Genomic DNA, 18737 nt, shown 5'->3' on the forward strand with positions numbered 1-18737 from the left:
TAAAAATTCTAATACCTTGAAGAACCCCAGATAATAATTGCTCCTGTACTCTGCAGTAGCACTCTGTGTTTATAAGCAAGGAAAAGAATTAATTAAATATTAATTAATAGGATTTAATATAGCTGGTGCTATCTTGTGTCATAGAATAACTCACAGGGACAATTTTAATTTCACCTGACGTACGTATATGGATGATTTCTCTCCCGGGCTGGAACCGGAGGACAGTGCAGCTGTGCTGCAGGCAGGGAGAAGGGCAGCCTGGCTAATGAAAGGTGGCTGTGGGGAAAGGGTTCAGTGGAGCCGTTTGCCACATGGGAAAGATGTAAAGAGGAAAGCAGGAAAATGGCCTGCCTTTCTGTTCACCTTGGGAAGGAACAAATGCAGAAACCATCTCCTTGCCTGGCTTTGATGCAGCAGGTTTGATGGAGAAAATCCTGCTCTTTTAGAGCCCTTTTCCCTGCTTTATGGTAGCACAAGCAAAATTTTAGCCCAATTTTGGATCTGTTAAAATTTAGAGGAATTTTTGGAGTTCCTGTGAAGCGAACAAAACATAAGGGCATTGCTTATGTCACTACAAAGAGATGTGTCAAATGGAGTGACAAAACCAAATGCTAGCTTGTGCTTCACCACCTATTAAGCCCAGCAAGAGGCTGTGATCAAACCCCTTCTCTGAGTGTTGCTAAAAGGCTTTTATTAGCGGAGCGATGCAGCCTGTGGGGACCTGTCATACTGATGTTTCCCTGACAGGGGTCAGAGATCAGACAAACTACTACAGCACTGTACATCCAGGTTGTCTCTCAACATCCTTTGGCCTCACGTTTCATGTCACATTAAGGCTTTTCTCCAAAGTACTTGTGTTTAAGGTGAATCTCAGGCTGACGCTTGCACAAGCTCGTAGATGTGCACCAGCAGCTGGTCGTTTGGTGATTTCAGGGGGCTTGCCATCGCAGCCCGGAGGTCAGGCAGTGCATGGCTCACCTTTGGCTGCCATGGGCTGGATCTCCATTGCAGCCCAGCCTGCATGGGTGAGGATGCTTGCAGACAGCTGAGGTCTTGGGAATTGCTAATGAAACCAACTGCTCTGCCAGCAAACTATCCCGGGTCCCCCACTGGCTGTGTAATTAAAATGGGGACTGTACGGGTGTGAAGTTAATGCTGTATACATAATGTATCTGTCCCAAGGTAAGCCTTCGCATCTGTTCTCTGTAAAACTGTAAGTGCAGGATATAATTAAGCGAGTGAGAAATAGTTTGAGCTGAACACAGCATTGTCCACCAGCAGCTCAAACCGCCTCTCCCTGAAGCAGTGCAGTGAGTCTAACCAGCCAGAGTTAGAGCTGGCATAAAACAAGGCTGGAGGCGCTGGCGGATAATAACGTTTGTGGGTTTGGCTTTTTTTCCTTTCCCCCCTTTATTCTGTCATCGAGTACAAGGAGAAACTTCAGTCTGTAAATGCCACCGGATCTCCATTTCACACTGACATTCCCAGGGACAGCAGAACTGCTTGTAAAGTGTCTGTCACCCAACGAAAATTGGGGAAAAAAATATCTTCCAGGCTTCTGCACACCTTCATCTCTCCTAAATAAGCTGTCGCTTAACCCTTGCCTGCCCTCCTCCTCCTGCTTCTGCCGGAGCTGATGGTGAAATGCTTGATCTGCTGGGTGTGGGCAGTTCTTGGAGAGCTGCTCACGAGATAGAAAAGAGGGAGGGGAAAAAACTTTTCCTGGATTTTTAGGAACATGCCTGAAAATGCTTTTATGTTCGTGACCCAGAAAGGCTCACCCAAAAGATTTGCAACCACAGCCAAACACTGAACTGCCCATCCGGGCTTTTCCTCCCACCTCACCTGGTTTTTTAGTTAAATGTCAGCTTGCTTGTCAGCCCCCGGCTGTGGTTTTGATGTTATTTCCTCCCTTCTTTCAGCAGGATGTCTTTGCTGCAGAAGGACAGAAGTGCCGCGGCGCGACAGCTCCTCTTTCCCAGCCAGGGCTGCGCATGTGAGCAAGGGGCTCCGGCAGCGGCCGGGCGCACGAGGGATGGGCAGGCAGACATCAGACAGACAGGCATCACATCTCCTGGCCGGGCTGGTGCCAGGAAAGGAAAGGAGGTGTCAGGGCATCTGTCAGGCCCCAAAGCAGCAGTTGGCAGATTTAAAAGTGAAATGTGCAAACGGGGGATGTCCGCACTCCAGTGGCCTCTCCAGGCACCAAGCAGGAGGATGCCGCACGCATCCAGGGCGCTGTGCTGGCCCCTCGGCTCCTGTTTGCCCACGGCTTCTCGTGAGTCAATGGTGTGCATGTTGTGTACGTATTGCAGGGGTTTTATCCAGTTACACCTGACTTCATTTACAAATACACACTTTTCATGTATAAAACTGTGCAGGGCTACAGGGCTCTCCTCCTCTTCTATATTACTCCTCTTCTCCTACAATTTAGGTATAATCTTCGGTGATGGGCTGCTGATCTTCTACACTGTTTGTGCCAGCCCAGCCTCGGAGAGCCCCACCTGAGCAGCTTTTCCTTCTGGTGCTCCCGGAGATAAGTACAAGCTGCTCTGTCTGTCTGTGTATTTGTGTATAGGTATGTCCGTGCATACGCCTGTGTGTATATATATAGTGTTGTCTTGGATCGTTAGAGGTTATTACCTAAATCTTTTCACATTTGTGTCTGCCAGGCAATAAGCAAGTATTATTAAAACAGGGCTGCTTAAATGAAAGCAGCTGGAGAATAGTTTTCATTACAAGGCTGCCAAATTATTTGAGCAATCTCCTCACCTTACCTCAGGCCTACCCAGGGGCTGCAACTCAAATGCCAGAAACTCATTTCTGTCGTTTTACTTTTATTTTTTCATTCATTCATATGCACAAGTTGAGATACATAAATATATATATGTGTACCTGTATACATATGTAGACAGACACCAATTATACCTATATATAAAGACCTTAAAGATCTTAAAAAATGTACATTCAAAATATATGTAGAATTATAACAGTATAAATGTACCCAATGAATAGCACAAAAATATAACATATTGTTTTCATATAATTGTGTATATTATATAATTATTATTAGTATATCATATAATTACCGTGATGATAAGTAGATATGTATATATAGTTAGATTTATTCATTATATCCATTCTATATTATATGCATATATGCATATTCACATAAACAAATATACACATATCTATATATAAAGTCCTTCTAAAGTACCTTCATATGGTTATATTTATATGAGGTCTATAATAAATATGTTAAATGTATATATAATATTATATGTGTATATCTATATATAGAAAGGTCTTATATATGTGGGTGTATATAAGTGTAAATACATACGTCTGTATGTATATATATATATAAAAATGTTTTTTAAAGGTCTTTATAGATACATACACAACCAGCATATATATATATGCATATAGAAATGCATATATACACATTTTATATATTAAAAACAGAATTTCTTTTTCAGCTCTATAAAGACCTTTATATACAACTACCTGAAATCTGTCTATGTGTACCTAGTTAACGCATGTATTTTGCTGGGAGGGCTGCGGCGCCGGTGCCTGGCACAGCTGTGCTCGGTGGTGGCCACATCACCTGCCCAAGAGGTCCGGGGGAAGCGGCCGGCCCCCCGTGGGCTCTGCAGCGCCGGTGCTGCTGCTGTTGCCCCCCCTGCCCAGCAAAGCACGGCAAAGTTGCCTGTAGCATCTCGCTTTCAGCTTGCACCAGAGTATTTGTATTTGTTTCCCTGTCCCTTCATGCTGCCCTGCAGGGAAAGGATGGGATCTCTATCTGCTTGCCCCCATCCCTGACCAACATTTCATCTGTGTTTAGACCTGATAAACACGAAGTGTGCAGAAGCCTGGCCCGTGGGAGATGTGCATGTGCACACAGGCACCTGGGGCTCACTGTCTTGCAACTGTTCATTTTCCTCTCCTGTTTTATTGACAGGCCTTGCCTCAACCTACCCCAAAAGTCACTGCAGAGAGTGGCTGAGGCCAGCATAGATCCAGAGCACTGCTCCAGGGCCAGCAGTGACAGTAGGTCTTAGGAGAGGAGACCACGGGTGGAAAGGGTTGCTTTTCTTCTCAGCTGCTGCATTTGACTGGAAACGTCTGTTCAGTGTTTTTAGTACAGGTACTTACTGATGGTTTGCTTATGATCTGCAGCCTGGTTTATGCCAGGGGAGGTCTGGGATTCCAGCCTTCCCTTCCCTTCTGGTTATGGGGCTCAGGGGGGCTTGTGAGCGCTGCTGGAGGAGGCTGAGGATGCGGGCGGTACCTGGAAAACTCAGTTTAGCTGGGGCACAAACATCTGTGCAGGCTTAAGGCGGTGCCGAGTTTCTGCCTTGCGTGCAGTTAGCTGAAGTTGTTGTGTTTGTTCGTGCTCCCTGGAAAGACTTTTAATATTTTTTTTTCCCCCCATTTTATTTTATATCCCTGGCTTGAAATTTATAAAGCGCTTGATCACCCAAGGAGCTGTGCCACTCTACCATCTGCATCGTTGCACAGCGAGCAGGCAGGGACAGGCCACCTGCTTCAGATCTGGAAAGTGCTTCTCAGTTTAAGGGGAAAAAAACTTTTAGGAAGGAGTTGGAGGCAGAATTGGATGAAAAAATGTCTTCTTAGAAAGACCAAGAATTAGCAGAATCTGAGTGGCGCGAAGACGGAAGCCCTTGTAACAAAGCAAGGTCAGGAAAGGAAGGGATGAAGGGAGACTTGCTTAGGCAGACCTACAAACGATTATTCAAATGCACAACTTCTACAACCACAGGGCAAGAGGAGACTGGAGCGCTGCTGGCTCCTAGCACAGGGCAGGAGTGTGGGGGCAAGCATCATGTTTTGTACTGTCTTCCTCAAAGCGGGAGCAATGCCTGGCTTTTGGTTGAGAAGGAAGATTTGGAGCATGGGCTTAAAGGCAACATGGCAAAGGGACTGAATGCAAAACAGGAGGTTAAGAAGGGTATGCAGAAACAAAATTCCAAATCCAACAGCCCACAGTGAGTTAGGTTTTATGACACTCAATTACCCAGTGGGAACTTGCAACAGGTTGGGTTTTTTAGGTATTTACATACTTTTTGGGTTTTTTTAGGCACCGAGGGAGCAGGCTTGGGTGCCCAACAGCAGAAAGTGGGCAGTCTCTGTCCTGAACTTTGGAAGGATCTGGCCCATGGACCCACAGGTGGGTGCTTAACAAGTGTAACAGCTCAGGGGTGGGACTGTGTATATGGAGTGTGGCAAATGTAGTGCATCTATTTAAGAGGGGCTTGCTAAGTGTACAGGGTCCAATACTCAGAACTTGGAGACATTTTTCTGAGAGAAAGACCATTTACAGAGACAGGAAGGCAAATGGGATAAAATGCAACATGATTTACCAAGCAAGATTAACCTGAAATCCCTAACTGATCTCGCAGATAAAAGAAATCCAACGGTTCTCCTCCTCCAGGATTTCAGTGATCCCCTGCCTTCGTGCTCTGAATATCTAACAGTATAAGCCATGCTGGACAAGATGTGGATTAACTGAATACCTCAGAAATGGGCTGGGAACTGGCTAATAGGGCCAAGTAATGGTAAAAGGAGAAGTTTTTCAAGGACTGTCTGTCTTCCTTCAGCATGGGTGTTTGCTGATGGTACCTGGTGAGGATGGCACAAACTCACAAGGAGCTTCAGAACATTTTAGCGAAAGGACCTGGAAGACTGTGAGTACACAGGAGATTGCAACCAGCTGGTACAACATGGTCAAGGGCACCCTGTTGTCCCCCAAAGGCCCTGTGGCAAGAGGGAGCACGCTCAGCTTGACACATGTGGTGTGCTCTCCTGCAGCCGTGCACCAAGGTGCTGGCCTTCCTGGCAGCAGACGGAGCTACATTTTGGATGCCACTAGCTACACAAAGCTGTGAGTAATGCTGGGGCTGTCCATTAGTGGACAACTATTGCCTGCGCAGGGTACACCCCGTTGTGGTGGATGGGCACCTGGTGCTCCAGAGCCTCCTGGGAAAACGCTGTATTTCAGCATATAGGAAGGTACATACAGGAGACTAAACTGGCTGATGGGAACATTGCTCTTGGGAAAAGCATGTGCTGCTCAGCCCCAGAACGTCTCTAGGGAAAAGCAGTGGTGCTGGTGGCATCACGCCTGGTTCAGCAACCCCCTTCTTCACAGCTACCAGGGAAACCCATCACAGCTGTGCTCTGGGTTTTCTGGCTATGCTTCTTCTTGCTGTCACCCATCTCTCTGCATGCCTGAGTTCTGACTAATGTAAATACCCTCCCCCTTCTTTAGCATAATGAATACTAATTCCTTAATATGTGTTATTTTCTACTGTATCTCTATTTCCCTTCTATCCGTCTTAAGAGTGCCAACAATTGCTATCACCGTTTGTCTGCTGTGTGTATATAATTAGAACAGTCGGCTCAGGTAATTACTTTTTGCTTCCTTCAGTTCCTTCCTCTGCTTTGTACTGGTTTGCCTTGTTGGGGTTTTTCTTCATTTCAGGCTCTTTGGAAGAAGTTTTCAAAGCAGGGTGCGTGGCTTTTTACCACCCATTGAATTGGAGGCCACCAGCTGCTAAAGCCTCTAAACCCTCTAAAACCTCAGAGCTTCCTAAAACCTCCTGAGCAGCCAGCTCTCTCTCATTCTCTATTTCTTATCCCTGAGGCTCTAAGTGGAACTTGGTAAATGGTGTTTCTGCAAGTGAATTGCCTGGTTGAGAAAACTGCCCAGCTGCTTTTATTCCCCCAGGGCTGCCAAGCACCCGGCACTGCTGGTGCTCAGCTCACCCCCAGTGTGCCCAGGGAAGGGACACACAGGAGATGGATCTGGCCAGCCCCTTGCCTTCTACCTACATGGAAACCAGTGGCTGTCAGTGGGCCATGAAACCTTCCTCGTTCCAGCAGCAGGGAAAGGAAAACTCCCAGCAGTTTGAGGGATTCATGCAGAGACACAAAGCAAACCCACATCGGAGACCTGGGAAATTCCTGCTCTCCTCCAGCGTGTCAGTTTGCCTTGAAAGATTTCCTTTCACAGGTAAGTATCTGTTTAATTACAGCTATCGCAAAGACAGTTAATAGCTGATGAACATGCCAGTATATTTAAATTGAATATATTGAGCACGCTGAACAAAACCGCAGCTCTTGACCTTTCTCGTAAGTGAAATGTTGGAGCAAGCTCCTCTACATTTGGAGCCCAGGGAGAGCGTGGAGGGGACCACCCACTGCTGTTAATGGGAGCCACCCATGTAAATCCCTTACATGCCAGCTCAACAACAGGCTGCTTAATGTCCAATTATTTTCATTTCATAGAGTTATTGTTCCTGTTGGCAGGGGAAAAAGTGGGAGGAAGGGTCTGGCTAAAGCAGAGCGCTCCAGGTTGCAGCATCTCTGGCCACACCAGCCTCAGCCATCCTGCACTAACACTTTTGTTACCGCCCTGAAGGCTCGGGGTGATTTAATGCTGGTGGCTACAGTTTGTCATTGGGATGGGACAGATCTGTGAACTAACCACCCTCCCCTGCCCTTCAGGATCATGACAGGACAAAGCCAGATTTATTCTGGATGCTGGGAAATGCTGGCCCTTTACCGGTCCGGGTGCAGGCGCTGCAGGGATGTGCCACCCACCCCCCTCACCGTCCCCTCGCCCCAGCCAGCTTCTGTCTTTATTGATTTCTCCGGAACGTGAGCTTGTGATTAAAGTTTGCTTGTGCTTAGGTACTTTCCTGAATTGGTGCTTGGGTCCTTACTCCAGCAAAAACTCTCATTGATTTGTGCTGGAGCACAGGCTGAGTAAGCCCCCGGGGACTGGCTATATATTTGCAGCACGGTTCTTTTCAGACACATGACAATTTCAGGGCAATTTTGTAACATTAAAACAGCATTACCAGTGTGTCTTTAACTGGCCATAAATAGAAACCTTGACTTGTCTATAGTGGTTTGATATTCCAGGCTAGGCAGGAACATTCAGTCCTGGCTCACAATCTGTTTTATCACCAAAAAGAAATTTTGTAGGTTAGACAAGTCAAGAGCTTACTCTTGCAAAACTTCAGCCTGTGTCTGTGAGCTGCGGTGAGGCTGCATCAAATATTCAAGTGCAGGAAGGCCCTTTTTAAGGCTCATTAGAGATGGCAAAAAGATACAAAAAGACCAACACCATTTTAAACTTGTAAAAATACCCCTACTAGATTCATATTTTTTAATCTTCAGTACAAAAGCTCCGTAACTACAGCAAGGCATTAGTTTCCGATGACTAGCTACCTTTTTTTCTATAGCCTCTGGCATTAAAGCTCTCAGTGAAAAGACACTTTAGAGCTAGTTCAGGCAGTTCATTTTCTGTCAATCAAGTCTCAGGCTGGAAGTATAAAGGCAGTAACATGACAAGATTTCTATTTTAATATCTTTACTCTTGATAAGATAATCCTAGAGGAACGGTGGTGATCAAATATTTACAGGCAGTGCTCGCTGGCACAGTCTATTGTAAAATTAAATACACAAAATTATGTGGGGATAATGTTAATGTTGTGATATGAGGACAAAAGGCAGCACGCTTGAAATGAAGGTTGACTCTTCTTAATATATCCTCCTCTGTGGCAGGGACTGGCGCTGCTGGAGCGGAGAACAGAAGAGCAGCTTTCATTTCACATTTTCTGACCTTTCTCCACTTTCCAGTAGCTTGTTTGTTATTTAAACATATTTGCGTACTTAATGATCTTGATTTTTAAGTATGTATTTGTGTGTGCATATCCTGTGGGTCTCTCGGAAGCACTCGACGACTCACAAAAGCCTGGGAGGGAGCAGTATTTTGTACTGAGCTAACCCCTTGCCCCATCATGAGCCCAGGTTCGGTCCCAGCCCTGGTTTGAGCCCCCTGGGAACAGCCAGTGCTGCAAGAGGCCATGCAGAGTGGGGACTGCAGGCGGGGGGTACATGGGGGGGTCTTTGCCAACTCGCCGCATGGGTTGCAGCCAGCAGTTACCTCTGGGGAGCTCTGCCTATGCAGCCTGCAGCCATGCACGTGCCCCAGAGCAGACAGAAGTGCCCCGAGTTCCTGGTTTTACAGACCAGGAGACTCGCAGCAAATGCACTCATGGACAAACCTTTGCAAAAGTGCATATTTTTCTTTCTTCCCCTTTTCTCTGTGCATCCTTGCTGTGTGGAGGTGGGGACATGCAGCGACCTGAAGGTCCTGTCCCTGCCCAGCCTGTCCAGGAGGAGCTCTGGCAGCACTGCGATGCACCGGGGCCCCTCTGCCACCACTTTTTCATGCCGCTCTGCTGGGGCTTAGCCGGAGCCTGGGGAAAATGAAGCGCTGATTTAGGCTGAAAGGCCAGTGCTAGCTAATATGGGAAATTACTCCAGCAATCATCACTCTTCTCCTGTCACTATGGTGACAAAAGAAATGACAAAAGCCTGAGCAGAAAGAGATAGAGTGACACAAGTAAAAAGGGACAGAGCAAATGCTCGGCAGCTGTGGCCGGTTCGGGAGCAGAGCTGAGGAGGGAACACACGGTACTCAAAAACTGCGCCGGAGCCACCTCTCACTGAGGGATGCAGCTGTGTCCCACCTGTGCACGCAGGGCTGCAAACAACACAAGTACTAAGCCCTCATTATACCAAGTGCAACAGTCAATGCAGCTTCCACAGGCCTAAAAAAAATTAATCCTGGCTGTAAAAGGCTTTTATGCCACAGCTTTAATCCTTAATGCACTAACCATTGATTTTTGCACCTCCTCCCTCCACAGCACTTGTTATTTGCCACCTGCCATAAGGACAGGGTCTGCAACCAGCCCAGCCTCCTCCCTATGTTTCAGCTCTGAGCAACGCTAGAGGACACAGCGAGGATGTCTGCGCTTTCCAGCCAAAGCAATGATCACCCATGACCGAGAAACACATGTCCAAAAGGAAGGGGAAAGCCCAAGGGGACACACCTGGAGGCAACCCAGAACCAAGAGGAGCAGCTGAAGGCAGGCCAGTGACTCTTGCTGCTCGGCCCCTTGTCTCTGCAGCGCTGCTGGTCAGGTTTATCTCAAGGCCATTCCAGCACCTACCATCTCCCCATGAACAGACATGGTTGCCAGCTCCTAGACGCCTAAACAGCACATTTTAGCTGCTCAAGGAGAGGAATAACTTCACGAAACTCCAAATAAGTGGTAAGTAGCAGCAAAAAGTGCAGGTCCAAGGGCAACTTGCCCAGGAACCCAGCTGGAGAAGGTGCCAGCGGGTTGGTGCCCCTTCTGCAGCGAGACTCCTTACCCTGGGGGCCAGGAGGAGGTCACCAACAGATCAAACACAGCATCCAATTACTTTCCCACTTTAAGTTAAATTTTTATTTTCTTGGAGTCACTTTCAAAAAAACGGGGTTGGGAGGAAAAAGGGTGGAGTGCAGGGGAGAGCAGAAGAGGGTGCTTGAGGGAACAGTGGAGAAAATGTTCACCCTGACATGCCAAGCCAAAAGTACCCCCTGCCCCACCAATTTTTTTTTTTTTTTTTCCCCCCTTTTGTCAAGAAGGAAAATTGTATTTTCCAGCCAGCTCTATTCATGAGTGATTGTGCAGAGCTCTGCTAATGGGCTATGCCAAGCTGTGGTCACCCTACAGAGCTATTGGCAGGAGAGGTGGCAAGTTGGAGAGGACTACAAGGGAACTCTGCATGATATTTTTTGATGAGCTGATTATTCAGAAATTTCACAAGAGCTGAAATACATCACTCTGTTCTGAAACTCACAGCCCTGCCAACACACAGGACAGCTTACATGAGCAGCAGCGTTTTCTCCTTCACAGTGCTGCTGGCCTGTGCATTAGCAACCAGATGCAGGAATCGGACAAGACTTTTCAGCAGCCATCGACAGCAGTGACAGCGAGAGATGGAAAGTGGGTAGAAGGACACAGAAAGCTGAGATAGAAATGATTTAGGTACTTTCACAGCTGTCACTATGTGAGTATTTGGGCTTGAAAGTTTTTCATTAGCTCCATGGGTACTAGGACATAATAATTTTTATTGCTTTACAGCTAGGATGTGAGATCACCCCCAGATCCCACATGTATTCAAGTATTCTTTTTTCAGGGGTTGCTCAGTCCCCAGTCACATTTCAGGGTGCTATCACAAGCCAGGAGCTGACCTTGACTCTCCCCGTCGCAGCCAGGAGCCTCTGCCTTAGGCATTGTCCTGAGTCTGCAGCCAAGTCAGGCTCCCACAGAGAATAAACAATCATTTTCCCCTCTCTGCACCACTAATTATAAACAAAACACGGTGTTAGTTGAGCACAGGATCAACTGAGAGCATGATACCTGGGGGGGTTGGGCGCATGTGTACTGGAGTGGGTTAGAAGCAGCACGGAGCTGATTTTGGAAATACTGCACAAAGACTCCAAGGAGCTGATGGGGCATGTCCCCAGACCATTGATCTGTCAACACACAAGCACCTTTGAGCTACCTGGAGTGGCACCGACTGTCCCCTGGAGGAGCAGAGGCTGAAGCAAGACTGGTGCTGGATGGCAATTAAAAAACACCCTCCTGCTGTACTCACCACCTTTGTTGTAAGCACTGTAGAATCCCTGCCTGCCTTAGTGCAAGCAGATTTGCTGTAGGTCAACTAGACTGTCTAAAGCTCTCTTTGTGCACCAAGAACCATAATTGTGGTCCAGGCGAGCATACTAGAAAGCCAAGTAGAGTCATCCAGAACTGGGTGCCTGCGACCTTGCACAGCATTGGCCCACGCTGCTGCCACGCCAAAGCCTTCAGGGACCATTCCTAATGGTTTTGCCCAGCCCTAAAAATGTACATGCATGAACCGATGGCTGCCAGGTAGCCTTCTCTCAGGACCGGGTACCTGGGCTGCCTGGCAGGGCAGGGACCGGGTGCACTGGCTGATTGTGTGCTCCCAATAACCCAGCCATTCTCCTACCCGCAGGACTAACCATGCCCAGGACAGCTCTTCTGCAATTTCTGTTTCAAGGCAGGCAGGGGAACAGGGCACGTGGAGCCACATCCTGCTCCCAGCCTGGTCCTACAAAAGTGAATGAAGAGCACTGTAGCGGAACCGCAGCTGGTTTACTAATGAAAATAGAGGCACACAGCCACAGGCACTGCACCCCCTTGGAGGAAATGCTCACTTCAGCAAAACAAACTTTTGGCAATGAAAAGAGTCTGGGAGTCTTGCTTCTGTATAAGAACAGGGAAGAAGAATCCGAGCCGTGTAACAGCAACCACAGTTAGCTCTGTCCTGTTACGAAGCCACCCCATTGGGACCACTCCACTTGCACCACATCCATCTAAGCCCCTGCATGTGCGATTTTTCTCCTGTTTTCTGCTTTTGGTGGAGGAGCTCAGCACTCTGAGGCATCCCCCAGCCCAAAGGCAAGCCCTGGGCCTGACCATAGCAAAGGCAATTATTTAAGGTTTTAAAGGACAAAGTTGGTTACAAAGACCATCAATGCCTTCAGCACAGCATATCCTCACATTTCCAGCAACTGCATCTTTGTATGCAGCACCCTGCCTGTGGAAAATTAAGTCTATAGGAAGCGTATTAATGATCCAGACACCATCCTCGAGACTCAAGTCTTATAAAAAGGGAGGGTTTACGCCACATACTGCTGCAGGATGTCATGTACTTCATGATCTGCCTTTTCTAATCTCGCCTTATCTCTCACCCCAATCCTTTCTCATGTCCCTCATCTATTGCAAATTCCCTTTTTAAGCTGGAGTGAAGCACATAAATATTTTCATGCTGCATAAATAGGTTGTTTTGTGCATAATGCCACAGGCGGCTTTTTTTTTTTAAAAAAAACAGGTCCTTTAGTGCTGTGATAACGGCCTCCTCATTTACACAAATGAAATCTTCCATACAGCTCAGCACTCATCTGCTCAGCAGCCCCCATGCAAAATGGTTGGCGCAGCGCCCACTCATCACAAGCCACAGAATTAATACAGAATATTCCATACTTAGTAGGAAGCCACTGAGCATCAGGTTTGGAAATACCTTGCACACGTAACGGATGCTCAGCTTCTCCTTGTAGCACTCTGCTGGCAGTGCCACTGTTGTCTTCTGCCTATGTGAAATCACAGCTACTTTAAATATTACAGTGCAAAAGCAGAACTGTTTGTGTCGGGCCCATTTGCCAGCATCTTTGCCCACCCTGCCTGCTCACCTTTCCTCCTCTGTCACTTCTTGCCCCCTGACCTTCATTTCCTGTTTATTCAGTCCTTGTTCAGGGTCCAGAAAGTGCAGACACCATCAAAATGGACTTCTCGTTTACTCTGCATCGAAAAAAAGATAGTGTTACAATCTCTACAGTTTTTAAAAGGGCTAATGAAAGACATCGGTGGCCACAGTGGGTCATGGTAAATCTTTGAAACAAACTGGCTTTTCAGGAGCAGTATTTTAACAGCACCACCATAAAATCTAGAATCAAACATCAGTGATTTTGTTTTAGTGTTTCTATTTATATTTGACCCGCACAAAGACTTCAGACCAAAGGACTGAATTCCTCTGCAGTATATAGCAGAGAAAGACTTAGGGAAAATTATGAGAGTTCATCCATTGCACATTTTCATACTTCTCAGGTCAGGCTGCAACCCTTTAGGACATACTATTGTGGAGCATTTTTATTTGTTCTGGTCAGTGACCACACTGTGCTGTCAGGCATGCAAAGCACTGCCAGGCTCTGGTTTGGACCTGACCCTGACCTCCTCACAAGCCTTCAAGCAGACTCTGTGCCCTACAGCTCCCCTCAGCACGGCTCTTACTGAAAGGCTTGGTTCAGGGGACACAGAAAGCTTCAGTTGTCACTTCCCTGCGATTCAAGAGCAAGATTACAGGTGCTCTTTTCATGCATATCTCACGGTCTCGTTTCTTCTCTCCTCCATCTGTTGTTTGACTACTTTTCCCTTATTACACGTTAGCAATCAACAACTAACACGCGTGGTGGGTATATTTCTGTGCAGGGCTCTGAGCGCAGCATCTCCTCCTGCCGGAGTGTTCCACACGGGTGGCTCCCACTCGTGTTGTTCGTTGCTGCAAGCAGGACATTAGTGTCAGTCTAACCCTAATGCGATTACTATGCCATTAGCACCTTTACATATTCATTGATTTGCAGAGGTGGTTTATACCACCTTACGCTCCAGAAGCACTGTGACAATGAATTAAAAGGAACAGAGAAAGGGAAGATCTTAGGAAATGTTATACCACCTTACCTGACAAAACGGTAGCTCTCCAAGCTTCTTTTGGCTAGTCTGTAACAAAGCCTTAGGTTTTATGAATTGTCATACTGCTAAAAAAATAAAAATCTACTTTTTCTGTCATACACAATAACTGAATCAAAAAGTGCAACACAGAGTAAATGCTTTGTAATATACCTAAACACAGTAGCTACCTGATTTTGCTAGCACTTTATTTCAATTTAGGCCAAGGGACAATTTAAAAAGATTCGTTCCCAAGTACACAATTCAGAAAAATATGAGTTACTACTCAGAGCAATATTTTGAATCAGTGCTGTTAGTTGTCTTAGCTGAAATTCAACCTTGATGATATCCAAAGGTCCAATAAAATTTTTCATGGAAGAATCCCATATTTGTAGAACATAATAAAATTGCTCAGCTGCAGCTCCAGGGCCACTGAGAACCGGAGAATGAGGTCTGTCTTTCTGGGAAGTTTCTTATGTCACAGGATATTTTTCAAACACTTTGTTACCTGAGAAATACCAAACATAACAGATAGTTACATATAACAGTATCTCTAATCTTTGTTAGTAAGATAAAGTGTAAGGCTGTTTATTGCTAACGACTTAGGTGCTCATTACTATGTTCCAACAGGAAACACTGACAGCGACAGGCAAAAGGAAATGTTCGGTGTTAAATCCACACACAGCACATTTTGGCTCCTATTATAGCCTGTGCAATAGAGAAAGGAGAAAATCTTTGCACACAACTATTTTAAAATTATATATCAAAGCAAGAAAGAGGACCATTTGTTTGATTTATTATCTACTTTTTCAATAAAGTTCACTTCCAAATAAAACTAATGCCTGTCTTTCACATTGCGCTTTTCATTCCTAACTCACAAAGCACCCTCCAAAGGAGGTCAGCAGCATTTTACAAAAAACAAACATGAAGTGAAGCCACCTCTCTGATGTCCCTGAGTAAGACAGCACAGTCCCCAGCTCTGTTGACCGCTAGTCATAGGAACAAAGGATTAGAAAGGGCATCTTGTGTCATCAAATCCAGTTTCTTACTCTTCAAATCAATTTTGCTATAATAACCTCATGCAAGAGTCTTTGGGGTGCATGATCGCTTATATAAGCTCCCTGTAAATGCTCTTTCAAAATCATCATCTCTTATGTATCCTCATCTAGGCTGACCCTGCCACGGGACTGTACCTGATGCCAAGGTATTACACACCAGTCATTTGGAACCATCAGCCTGAAAATGCTGCAAGTCTCACACACTGGAGAATGAATGGGGTATTTCTTCCCATTCCTGCTCTGATTTTATGACTCTCTTGGTGGTCCATCCTAGTAAAAGACCTGTAATAGGTGCCACGACAGACCTAGATGGTGTCCCCAAAGCAGAGAAATAGAAATAGCTGCAGCCAACTGCAGCTGCAAAAACGGCGTGCAAAATCCCTGCACAAACTCGGCACAGTTGCTATTGCAGTGCTAACTGGAGGGCTGCAGCAGCCCCAGACATTAACACAAGTGGGGCATTTGGGTTTACCGGGCACATACCTGCCCTTTTGGGTAGAGATTGACATCCTGGCAAACAAGGGAGCCTCAAGTATGCTCAGTTCAATATATTTCCAATGTCCATCACCCGCTTCCTTTTTCAAATAACTACTTACTGGAGAAATTATTAATGCCTTTCCACCTACGCAGCCTAGATATCAAAACTCACACAAAGGAAGCTTTCAAGCTTTGAGGTCACTTTTGAGTCGCTGGCTGGAGTGTTCCTCTGGACAGTTCTATTATGCACCAGCTACAGCAATAGGATAACACAACAGAAACCTTTGCTAATAACTGAGCGTGGAGTGGGCTTTTTGCTTGGTATCTTCAGTTTTGTACCTTCACTTCAAAGCATGTTTAGAGCTGGCTTCAATACTTGGAAAATTATTTCAGTTTATTAAATACAAAGCTGTTACTCAAATGTTACACGAGGGCACGGCCCCCAAACTCGTTTCCCCGGGGCTGTGTGTGAGGCTTGGATCCTTGCTGCTGTTGCGGCTGCAACTCCCCAGCCACCCACTTCTTTGTTTGATTGTCTTTTCTCACTGAAACATATGTTTCCCCTTTCGATGGCATTTTGAGCAACAGTTTCCATTGTATGCCCCTCTTGACTGGCAGTTTGATGGCAGCCTGGAAATTACTTGGCACATGTTTTGCAAATCTGCTTGAAGGAGGGTCTGGCTGTTTACTATCCTTTTGCAGCTTTGGGGGCAAGAGATTAGCACCATTTTAGCACAGGTTTGAGTATAAAAGTACTTGACCACAGTTGATATTATCCTTATTTGAAGCTCAGCATTATCCTGTACCTTGACTCTTTTATCCCAGGTCCTGGGACACGATGTCTATCAGTTATTCTTGGCTTTCCCCATTTTCCTTTCATACAATGCAACATACATAAAGCTTAATGATGAACCAAGAACAGACCAGACTGAAAATACTTGGCATTTAACAGACAGCCCAGGTAAGTATCCAGACCACTGGATGTGCAAGTTAAGAGAACATCTGGCCCTCTATCAGCTTCCTTTGCTAACAGTAATGCACTTGCTGCTTTGCCTTTATAGGGTACAATCTTGTCTGTGTCTCTGACCACGACTTTTCTACTGTAGCTATACTCGCAGGATCCGAGCAGTGCTGTATGGGATTCATGTACTCTTTACAGGTGATTTAAATGGCCACCTACAGGGAACTGGGAGTCCAGAAAATGAGGTGTATAGCTTTCAGCACGGTACTACTCTCAGCCTTAAAATAAAGCCCTGGAATACATATGAGGGGGACATTATGTTTATGCTGGCCTCCCACAAGAGAAAGACATTTCGCTTGTAATCATAGCTAACTCCATCGCAGCTTTGTTTTCATAAGAATAATGACATGCTTCAACCAGAAAAATAATCAGCCTCGACGCTGAGGCTGCTGTGCATTAGCACACCACATTTATTTGGGGAAGCCTTTTGCCCTGAGCTTTCTAGAGTGGGTATTACTGCTGTACACAATCGTTGCACTTCTTTTGGCTTTTTACATCTTCCCTTGAAGAGATAACTTAATTCCTGTGCATAAACCTTCTCCCTGCTGCAGAGGTGGTGGGTCTGGATTTTACACTTAAAAACACCAGCATGGGCCAGATTATGTTTGTCTGCTGGATTTGTGTTGATATAAACTTCTCTTGCATTCCATTGAAATGACAAAAAGATTACTTTATATATATTTACTGCAGAAATGGGGAAAAAAAGCATAGAACCTATGATATGATCCATCTTCTCTTTGCTATTTCCAACTACTAAAGCATAATGTCACACTGAAACGCACACTTGGAGTGCTGCATTCGCTTCCTCTCACAGATTGTTGTGATGTTTTCCAAGGTGACCTTTGTAAAGGTTTCTTTTCAAGCTTATATTTCACTCTCAGGTCATAACACTTTCATACAGACACGGAAACCGTCAGCTCCTGCTTTCTAATTAATGGTTCTTGGAGGCTTCTGAGTGGGGGATATAATTAATAGCACTTAAGTCTGGAGTGCAAGAGAAATCTATAGCTGATTATTAGGATGTGTATTTACTTAGGGATTATACACAAACAGCTACTAAGTGCAGCCATGAACAGCTCTCAGCAATGCTCTGAGAAATCCCCAGGACCAGACACCACCTTGAGTCTGGCTCCAGTGGAAGCACTCCAAAAATTCCCCTGCCTGTAAAATGAGGCTCTGAAACTGAGGGGTCCCTGCCTGCTGTACCCCTTTTCCTCTTCTCCCATTCCCCATACCAGAGTCCGCAGCATGTTGTATTTTCTGTGACTCGTGGGGACTCTTGCCAACAGGCTGCCTACAGCGGGGGAGCATCTACTGCTGAAAATACCTCTGACCACATCTGTGTTATCACTGTGGCACCCACCCAGGGGACAACCTGTGCTGGGTCCATGCTGCAGGTACAGCATCTTCTGGGGCAGACTGTGTCCTCACTGCATGGCATATGTCCCAGTTCCACTCTGTGGATCCACTCCAAGACATAGTTATTATTTCATGGTTCTATTCAGTTTAAAGTACCAGAAATAATAGGAGGGCTTTTCTTAAAGTAAAGCAACCAAAGAAAGGTGGTGCAAGCCATCTTGTTGTACTTGCTTAAATGTAAGGCAAGCGATGGGATTGCTCTGGTACTCCCTTTCATGCATACAGCATGGATTGTTAGAGATGCCAGTGCGAAACCAGATGCAAGCCAAAACACCAGTTTAAATTCCCACTGGTCAGCTGCTGCTAACAGTGGTTATTTCCCTGCTGAAGTCAATAGAACAGCATCTTTCCACACATACTGAGATCTTGGTGCAGAAGAGGCAACTGTGAGACAGAAGGAGCACTCTCAAAGAATGAGATTGTCTCTTTTTCACAGTGGGGAAAAAAAAATAATCTATATTCTCTGACAAAGTTGAAAAGACTATATTCTCTAGAAATATTGCCAGGCTGGGGATAAAGGGGAGAACTGACTTCAGAAATCTTGCATGACTACACAGCCTGCATTATTTGGAGAGATTTTAA

The 18737-nt window shown here is 45.9% G+C and overlaps 1 protein-coding gene and 1 long non-coding RNA gene across 10 annotated transcripts in view; one reads left to right on the plus strand and one right to left on the minus strand.

The window, feature by feature from the left end:
* The first annotated feature begins 13 nt into the window (after positions 1-13).
* On the plus strand, positions 14-17804 carry LOC129735936 (uncharacterized). Of its 7 annotated transcripts, XR_008731965.1 has the most exons (5): positions 19-2302; positions 2435-5191; positions 5622-5708; positions 6752-7036; positions 9744-12774. It is a non-coding gene; the product is annotated as an uncharacterized LOC129735936 (long non-coding RNA). The 7 variants fall into 7 exon arrangements; XR_008731963.1 differs by having other exon boundaries at positions 14-2302; positions 2435-4147; positions 5102-7036; XR_008731966.1 differs by adding an exon at positions 14811-17804 and having other exon boundaries at positions 17-2302; positions 2435-7036; positions 9744-10151.
* The window catches only part of FHIT (fragile histidine triad diadenosine triphosphatase), a 613978-nt gene continuing 609613 nt past the window's right edge, over positions 14373-18737 (minus strand). For all 3 annotated transcript variants that reach the window (XM_055708615.1, XM_055708614.1, XM_055708616.1), the window contains one exon: positions 14373-14688. The gene's annotated coding sequence lies outside the window, so the exon portion shown is untranslated. The remainder of the gene's footprint in view (positions 14689-18737) is intronic.

This window comes from Falco cherrug, chromosome 4 (genome assembly GCF_023634085.1).
Source record: "Falco cherrug isolate bFalChe1 chromosome 4, bFalChe1.pri, whole genome shotgun sequence".
Classification (NCBI taxonomy): Eukaryota; Metazoa; Chordata; class Aves; order Falconiformes; family Falconidae; genus Falco; species Falco cherrug.